Here is a 9,892-nt window from a genome sequence, read left to right as displayed (position 1 = left end):
GTGTCACTTACTTTGGACTTGCCCTTATGGGCAGTAGAGACACATCCACAGTTCTTCTGGGTAGGGATAACATGATCAGAACTGTTAAGAGAGAAAGCTGGGGGAATAGTGTGAAAGATCACCAAGCAAAATACAGGAGATGAAACCTAATAGGGATACATGTAAATTTCTTTTTTGAAAAAAAAAAAAATCAGCTGTACTACTGCCAGAGAGGTGGGACTTAACAGCTGTTCATGAGATGGAAAGACCTACGCGTTTTAGCTGGTGATCATTTCAGTGTGAGTCAACCACGTCACGGCTGCCAAAAAAGTGAATGCAACCTTTGGCCGTGTTAGCAGAAGAACAATGTCCCACAAAAGGAGAGAATGGTCTTTCTGTCCCCTTCTCTGGCCTGCACAAGGCTGGAATATGGCACTCAGGTTGAGACACTCCTGTTTTGAGAAAGCTGAGCAGAGCTGGGGAGATCAGTCGGGCACCTTGTTGCTTGTATAATGAACAATTAACTTGGGATATTTTGCCTATGAGAGGATTTATGGATGTTGAGGAATTGCTAGCATTCTTCAGATGTTTAAAGAGGGATTAAATGGGCTCTGATGGCTTCCAAAGGCAAGAGTGCGACCAGAGGAAGACTTCCTAAAAATCCAGATACAACCAAACACAAAGTGAGTTCTCTCCAGGTACCCACCCTGTAAAATGTTCCAGCAGAGGTCAAATAATCCCAGTGAAAATGTTCTAGAGAAGGTTCACATGCAAATCAGAGGTTTGTGTCAAGACTCTCTCATGCCCCGGCCAGCTCTAAATACACAAGATGTGACTTAAGAAAATTCTTTCTGGGCTGGGGATACAGCTCGGCACTAGCCCAGCCACATTCCTCAGGGCCTGCGTGGCAAGTGCAAGGTCCTGAGTTCAATTCTCCAACCAAAACTGAAGAAGAGGAGAATGAGGGGGAGGAGGAAGAGAAAGAGAAGGAGGAAAAGGAGAAAGAAGAAGGAGAAGGAGAAGAAGGAAGTTGAGCTGTAGGGGACTCAAGTCAACAATTTCTGACATTGCCAGTCAAGTGGAACACCCAATACTATTATGGGCTACTGGACTCTTCTAGAGTATTTTGCTGAGTTAACACACCTATAATATTCAAATGACGGAACTAAACAAAAAAGGGGGATACAGATGAATGTCCATTTTGTATCTGTGTATTCAAAGTGGTTAGGATAGATATATAGTTACATTCTCTTAATGAATAGAGGGATTTGTTCTAATGGTGTTTGTAAATAGGATATCATGTTCGCATCTTGTACAGCAGTTAACCACTAGGAAGAATGTATGCAATGTGTTAATTATTGAAACTGTCCTACCAATTTGATTTGAAACTGTCTCATTGCTATTTGTTTCTCAATAAAATTATGGGAAAAAAAGAAGAAGAGAAGGAGAAAAAGAAGAAGAAGAAGGGGAGGAGGAGGAAGAGGAGGAAGAGGAGGAGGAGGAGGAGGAAGAGGAGGAGGAAAGGGGGAAAATCCTTTCCATACAGCTATTCCACTAGCAGAGGAGGGCAGTTCCTCCCGCTTGCTAAGCAGGCACCCTCACTTTGTGGCTGACTAGTTGGGAGAATCTTGTTCTTGCCACCTCGAAGGGAGCTGCCCTTCCTCTCAGCCATTAAATGTAAGGAAGATCCTTCACTGTCTGAAGATTAAAAAAAAAGGTTGGAGGAAAGAGTGATGAGTCTTACTCCTGGTGTCTGCTCCATCCTCTCTGTACTAATGGATAGCATTTTCATCTCTACATTATAATATTGCCAGGTGAAGTGTGGATAGGAGTAGGAGCCTAATATCTGTCTCATTCCCAGGTTTTGCCATTTTCCCTCTGACTCTTGCATTCCTTCTCTACTTACACTGCTGTCACTCCAATTCCATTCTTGAACTTCCAGTGTAGCCACCTCTTCACTCTAGGATCCAATAACTGTCTCTTCATTCTAGGGTCTTCACGTTTAAATTGGGTCAGTGTGGGCTGGCCAGATAGCTCAGCAGATTAAAGAGCCTGCTTAAGCAGATGCAGGGATTGGGGTTTGATACCCACTGTGCCGCACTGGTCCCGCCCCTGGCGCGCAATGGGACATCGATTGAGAGTGGGCATGGTGGCATGGGCCTGTAATCCCAGTGTTTGGGAGGCTGAAAACAGGAGAATCACTAGGAGTCTGATCTGTGTAGTGAGACGCTGTAGACCTGTACTAAATACATTTAAAAAAAAAAAAAAAAAGCATTCTGGGTCTCTCACAACAGTCATGTGACTCAGAATGACTTATTAAAAAAATAAATTGGGTTAGTTTGAGACAGCCTAGAATAAGGCACATTTGAAGGTATTTCATAAATGGCTAAGTGCTAAATAAATACTAATTACTAGCAACAAAATCCCATTACATTATTAGAGGACGAGGTGCTTTGGGCTAGTCGTCTAACTACTCAGAGGATACCTGGGCACCCATGATGAGTCTGGCACCCTCTAGGCTCTGGGGATACCAGAATGAAAAAGAGAAACGGAAGGTGTAATCTGAAATCCAGACAACTGACCTACATTTCTAGAACACGAACCAGTTGTAAGCTAGAAACTTCTTGTACTAACTTTGGTCGTCTGCCAATGTTCCCAACAGTGCTGAGGATCTACATTTTTAACTCAGCACTTTCAGACATGCATTTAGTTATCAATCTTGGTCACTGAATAGCAGATAAAGCAAATGTAAAGAATTATATTCTTTTTATTAAAGCAGTAGCCCAGCCACACTGTTAGCCAGGTGATAACAGAGAGGGAAGGATTAGAGAAAGTTGAACGAAACAGATGAGAAAGAATAATGCATGGGCTTTGGGTCTATTTAGTTCTATCTGTTGTGACTTTTTAAATTCCTTTAAGGGGCTGGGAAGATGGCTCACTGGAATAAACGCTTCCCCGGCAAGCACAAGGGCCTGAGTTCAATCCTTGGTTCCGCCAAAAATAAATAAATAAATAAATAAAAATAAATTCCTTTAAAATACTATGAATGTCAAGTACATGATAAGGAATTGCCTTCTTCAAGATACTTTTAGATGGCAGTGTTATGATAAAAATATGAACCTAAAGTGAAATGTCTTATCAAAACTGAAAGGGTCCACCTATACCTACCTTGCTGAAGAGCCTGCTCTGTAGGGAGCTTGGGGTGAGCATGCAGAGTCAGGCTCCTCACCCTCTTCTCAGTTCCTTCCCTGGACTTTGTTTTACACTTTTTGTAATTTTATTTGACCAGTTTGTTAAGATTAATGGACTTTTCCTGGGTGTGGTGGTGCACGCTCTAATCTTAGCACTCAGGAGGTGGAAGGAGAGGATTGCAAATTCAAGGCCAGCCGAGACACGCTGTGAGTTCGAGACCAACCTAGGCTACACAGTTAGACATGTTAAAAAAAAAAAAAAATTAATGGACTTTTAAAATAGTATAGTTTTAAGATCTCAATTAAATCTTATTCAAGCCCTTTAAATTAGGAAGTCAGAACCTGTTAAAAAGATGATCAATTTGCAGTATTCACCCGATAAACATTCCCTTGAAGTATATCTTTCTTTCTGCCTACGATCTACTTACACTTCTCAAAAAGTAAAGACTACCAACCTGCGGCTGTGTAACCAGAACCCATACACACCTGCTTTCTAAAAACTTCACAAAACATGTGCCAGGCACACATGGAAAGTCCCAGCCAGGAGTTCAATGATATATTATTTCTGATTCTTTCTAGTGCTCCTCCTTCAAAAGCCCACTTCACAGAGCACCAGGCTGTGTCCAGAGGGTCAAGCAGACACCGTGAGCAGCCTCTGAGCTGGGGCTCCCACAGGAGGCTGTCGCAGAGGGGCTGACCCTGCGGCTGCGGTCCTCAAGGCCACTTTAATCTCCTGCTCAGCCAGTCGCTTCCATGGCTGAGGGGACAGGGAAACGAATTCCGTTTTCTACCGAATGTGTAGACTGCTGCTGCCCTCCCGTCTCCTCAGCTGTACCTGCCAGGTTCCTGTCCACTTAGCTGGCATGTGACCAGAAATATTCCTTTCTCATGTTCGAATATGGCAATGACAGGTGTCATAGAAGCACACACAGATGCTTTTGCTACACTGACTCAGTTGTGGAAGCAAGCTTGTCCCTTCCTGCTGAAGGACAGCAGAGCATCCTTGTTTCACCATGATTGGAGGCACAGAGGTGACATCAACAGCGTCACAGAAACAGCATGCTTCGTGGACGGCCACAGCACCCTGACCATGCCCAATCTCCTCTGATCTTGGATGCTAAGTGGGCCAGGCCTAGGTAGTACTTGGATGGGTGAAACAGGTCGTTTCCCCTTTCCACGCAGTCAATTCAGTTTCTTCCCCAATAGCTGTAATGAGATGACAAGAGAGCTTTTTATCTGACTGTTGCTTGAGTTACCCAAAATCCTTTAAAATTCAGGTGGATTGAAAATAATAAAATTAAAAATAGCAAAATCAGAAATAGAGGTTAGAATTTGCTTGATATTATAGAGAGAAAAACACCTAGAAAATACTCTTTAGCTTATGCATAGCAATGAAACAGGCCATTTTTAACTCAGCCCAGGGTGGTGAACGGTTTAGACTCTATGTGACTTAAGACACTGCAGATATTTTATCTAGAAACTGAGAGTTGAGTTGATGGCCTGCCTTCAATATTTGAAAGGCTTCCATGTAGAAGATGGAATGAACTTATTTTATATAGCTTTAAGGTCAACATTGGAAGTTACAGGGGATAGGGCTGGGGATATAGCTCAGCAGCATAGGCACCTGCCTGGCAAGCTCAAGGCCCTGAGCTGGACAATAATAATAATAATAATAATAATAATAATAATAGAAGTCACAGGGGGTAGATTCTAGCCTAACACAGAACTTTTTAGTAATTATTATTTGTTATTATTCAGTTGTGAGCAGAAGAAAACATAGACTAATTTTGTAGTATTTCTGTCTTCCTTGTGAATCATGTGAATTAGACCTATCTCTCTTTCAGTTTGATTGATTATACTTCAGCACATGCAAGACAAAGTAGAGCATATCATATATGTATTTTACTTTTAAAAGACTACTCTTTACTTCTGCAAGTCTTTCTTCCTAATTTAGGTTTCAATTGTCTTCCTTAATGCCACTCCTGAAATTAATCCTCATACTTCAGACTGGAACTTACTGGTAAAAGGCATGTGAGATTAATCTCTAGTGGGAAAACGTTCCCTGGCCGTAATTAATACTTCTCTCCAAGGACTCTTACAAGTGAAGGATAAAGTAGCCCAGTCCTGCCTAGTACTAGAGTAACAGCAAATATTTATCTGTGGCTTAGGGGCCCTTTGAAGCCTATTCATTTGGTAGCCAGATCTCCCCACCAGGTGACTGCGTGTAAAGTTTGCTTTCTAAATAAATTTAAAAAAAAAAAATCTTTAATCAGGACATTTAGTTCTTCCTGATAAAGTCTCTTTAATGAAAATTTAAAGTGCATTTTAAAGGAAGTTTGCATTAAGGAAATCCCCCAATAGGCCTGCACATGTTCAAAAAAAAAAAAAAAAAAAAACTAGTTTTAATGTCAGATTCAGGTGTGACAATTGTGGCTTTCTGTGGCACTCAGGCAAGGAAAATGTTTGTCTTCAACCATGTATATTTGTCTGTCTGTATTTTTATGGAAACCAAAGATGACTTTTGTAGTCACTATCATCTGCCTCAGAAAAAAAAAAAAAAAAATCACTTTTACCGTACCCATGACTTCACGTTACGCATTAAAATACCTTCAGATCATAGTTACGTGACTGAGGCACCAAAGAGTGTAAACAGCTTTCTTCTGATCATGTTAAATGATAGCAGGGCCATAATGAAAACCTGAGAGCTTTAAGCTCAGTAAGGGAAGTTTCTTCACAGAGTTGCTGTAATTTTCCTCTACTTCGGGGGAAAAGCAGTGTCTGCAGCCCACTCTGTAGACGCTGAGAATGGTCCTCGTGCAAATCACGTGCAAGGCAATCGCTGCAACTTTTGTTTGCTGAAGGGAAAAATCTCAAGTAGAATCCTTTATCCTTTAGGGAGAAAAGGGAAGTAGAAAACAGAGGGAATAAGTATTCCAAAAAAAAGTGTTCAGGGCTGGGAAGATAGTTCAGTGGCATAAGTGCCTACCTGGCAAGGTCCCAAGTTCGATGCCCAGTATCAAAAAAATAAATTAATTAATTAAATTAAATAAAAGTATTCAAAGCGATATCCTTAAAATCAGCTAGGTTTTTCCTTTTGTCTCATTTCTGACATGTAATAAATTGCAACAGCCTAAATGTTGTCAATTTGAAATGGCATTACTCTCCTACTACTTAAAACTACAGGGGGCTGGCCAGATAGCTCGGCGGATTAAAGTGCCTGCTTACACAGATGCAGGGACTGCTGTTCCATCCCAGTGTGTCCTGCCGGCCCCGCCCCTGAGGCTGCTGAGACAGCGATTGAGACTGGGCACGTGCCTGTCATCCCAGCCCTTGGGAGGCTGAAAACAGGAGGATCACTACTAGTCTGATCTGTGTAGTGAGACCCTGTAGACCCAGCACTAAGTACATTTTTTAAAAATTATGAAAACTACAAAGCCAGGCAAACTTGGTGATACAGTTGTTTTCAGGCACTAGACACAGGTAGAACAAAAGAAAGAAAAAATCAAGTATGGTAAGCCCTAGGGCTGCCTCACATTACTGGTGGGGACATTTCTAAGCCACAGTGGGTAGGGAGACACAGCGTCCAGTGGTCCCACTGAAAGAAGACAGAGTGCTCAAGGAAGCCAAGATGGCTAGAATTTGTGGGGCAGATCAGTGGGGAGAGGGAGGTCTGGAGATCTGTGCAAAGGTCTCCTCAACTTTCTGGCTAAATACTTAGCTGCATATATGGGAGCTAAAAATCTACAAGAGTGAAGGAAGAATTCCAGAAAGTAAGAGCTAAACAATTCCTTGTATTCTCAGAAAACTTGGAATAATTCATCTTCCTACCATTTAGACTGGAAAGACCTCAGAATAGGTCAGCACCAGGCAGAGTCCTAGAAAGGGTCCTCGGAAAGCCTTAGCAGCAGAGTTACGCTAGACCTAGAACAAAGGATGCTACAATAGTAAGTGTCCTAGCAGATATTAAGAACAGTCCTCAAACATGCCTATAATATTCAAATGATGGAACTAAACAGAAAAGGGGATACAGATGAAAGTCCATTTTGTGTCTGTGTATTCAAAATGGTTAAGATAGATATATAGTTACATTCTCTTAATGAATAGAGGGATTTGTTGTAATAGTGTTTGTAAATAGGATATCGTTCCTGCATCTTGTACAGCAAATAACCACTAGGAAGAGAGTATGCAGTGTGTTAATTATTGAAACTGTCCTACCAATTTGATTTGAAACTGTCTCATTGCTATTTGTTTTTCAATAAAATTATGGAAAAAAAAAAAGAACAGTCCTCAAAAGGGTCCGCCTGCACCATGTCAGAGCAAAGTCTATTTTTCTTAGAGAAACATATCAAAATCCAGCAAGTAAGAACACACAATTTACAGACTTACTGGCAGGGGAAGTACCATGATCACAGTGGTGGTTTTCCCAGGTCGAGACTCGTCCACTGCACTCCAGATGTGCTGGCCCCTACGATCTCCCCAGATGTGGGAAACTCAACTACGTAATTTGTGGTAGTGGTGGACTGCGTTTACACTGTCCCCTAAAAACACACACACAAAAAAAATAATAATGTCTAATGTCCAGTCGAAAACTATCAGGCATGAAAATATGACTCCAGAAAAAAAATCAGTGAAGAGAAATATCCCCAAAATTGATCCAACTGGAAGAATTAGCAGATGTGGGGCATGCAAGCAACTATCATGAATATACTTCCTATGTTCAAGAAAACACGAACGTGCCAAAGAAACGGGAGATACAGAAAAGATCCAAATGGAACTTCTGAAAATGAGAAACAACATCTAAAAACATACAACACAGGATGGACATCCAATCAGATACAGCAGAAGAAGCCCAGGTGAACTTGAAGACATAACACGAGAAACTGTAATGGTGCTCAGAGAGAAAGGAGAGGCAGTGAGATGGAGGACAGTAGCAAATGTTCTAACACGTATCTAGTAACTGATTCTAAAAAGAGAAACAGAGGACAAAACAAAAACCAAACATTTGAAGGAAGAACAGGAAAACTTTCTCCAAACTGGATGAAAACTATAAATCCAGAGAGCTAAGACACTCCATAAGCCTCAGTCAACAGAAAGGTAAAGAAAAACACACCCAGCAAAGTTGCCGTGACAACCCAATGAAGAAAGAACATCTTCTTAATGAATGGTGCTGGAATAATTAGGCACCCACATGTGAGACTTAAAAGTAATAATAAACTCAACAGTTAGTTCACAACATACAGAAGAATTAACTCCATATAAAATCTGAAGGTAAGATCTGGTTGTTAAATTCTAGAATGAAATATATATGACCTTGAGTTGGGCAAACATTTCATAGATGGGAAACAAAAATACAAGCCATATAAAGAATATATGGATAAATTAAACTTGGTAAAATTTAAAATCATGGCCTTTAAAATACTGTTAAGGAAGTAGAGAGCTAGATCTTTCTCAGATGGGGAGGGGGTCAAGAGAGGAAAAGGGGAAGGAAAAGAGGAAAAGGTTCATGAACATGTGCTGTGTGTGTGTGTGCCAACGTCATGTAAATATTATGTGCAACTTACATGCAGAAATGTGAGTAAATGAGGACATGCAGACTTGATTAATATGGCTCAACAAATAAATCTCATAGACAAATTAATAACTGAAAAACAGAAAATACATCCTTTTTCTCCAATGCCTGTGGAATTTTCACATAATTATGCATTATGCTACCAAGACAATCCCAATGAAGTTATTGAAGTTGAAATAAAAGAGAAAAGGCAAGCTTCAGATTTATTTGCAAGAAAATATTTGCAAGTCATGTGCCTGAATGTTTCTTTATATAATAATTCACGAAGAACTCATAAGTCAATAGGAATTAAAAAGTGGGTGGAAGATTTGAATAGATATTTCCCTAAAGATGTATGTCAAACACATGAAAAGACATTCCACAGGAAAATGCACATTAAATTCCAAGCGGGGAGCTGTTTCATGGGGAACAACTGAGCTAGACCTGGCAAGATAGCTCAGCGGTCTAAAGTGCCTGCTTAGGCAAGTGCAGGGACTGCAGTTTGATCCCCAGCACCACATGCCACGCCAGCCTTGCCCCCAGGGTTGGCTGAGCTGTCCACACACACACACACACACACAAAAAAAAAAAAGAATCCCAGTGGGATGCAGCTTATATTCACTATGAAAGCTAAAATCAAGTAGTCAGACAATAGCAAGTGTTGGTGAGGCTGCAGAGCAACTGAAGCTGTTATCTTGCATTGTTGGTAGAAATACAGAAGAATACAGCTACTTTGTAAAAAACCTTGAGGATTCCTCATACGCATGTATGACCATACAACCTAGTACTTCCTCTTCTAAGTCCCCATGAAAAGTGATGACTTATGCTTTTATAATGACTCTGTGAATGTTCATGGTGCTTTTGTTCATGATAGCCAAGATTGATAAACAAGCCATGTCTCCCAGTGCCTGTAAACAAATTGTTGAGATTTTTCAGTCGTGGCATTCTTGCCTGTTTCCTCATCCTATATTCTTTCCTGAAACCTTGCAAATTGTCTCTTACTCTAGCCAATCTTTCAGAAGTATTTTATCCAGCCAAACTCAGTTAAGTTTCCCATCTTCTTCCTAATTTTCTCAAATGCATTCGCTATTGTTCTCTCTCTCTCTCTCTCTCTCTCTCTCTCTCTCTCTCTCTCTCTCTCTCTCAAATAAATAAATAAATATGGGTTTCAATG

At 40.8% G+C, this 9,892-nt stretch overlaps 1 protein-coding gene and 1 non-coding gene across 2 annotated transcripts in view; both read left to right on the top strand.

Moving 5' to 3' along the window:
• The window catches only part of Ntn4 (netrin 4), a 113,713-nt gene that overhangs the window by 16,310 nt on the left and 87,511 nt on the right, over positions 1-9,892 (top strand). The window lies entirely within an intron of this gene.
• Positions 7,549-7,711, top strand: LOC111817456. The gene has a single exon (XR_002821653.1). It is a non-coding gene; the product is annotated as a U1 spliceosomal RNA (small nuclear RNA).

Source organism: Octodon degus, unplaced genomic scaffold, assembly GCF_000260255.1.
Source record: "Octodon degus isolate 3935 unplaced genomic scaffold, OctDeg1.0 scaffold00004, whole genome shotgun sequence".
NCBI lineage: Eukaryota > Metazoa > Chordata > Mammalia > Rodentia > Octodontidae > Octodon > Octodon degus.
This window is presented reverse-complemented; position numbering and strand designations above follow the sequence as displayed.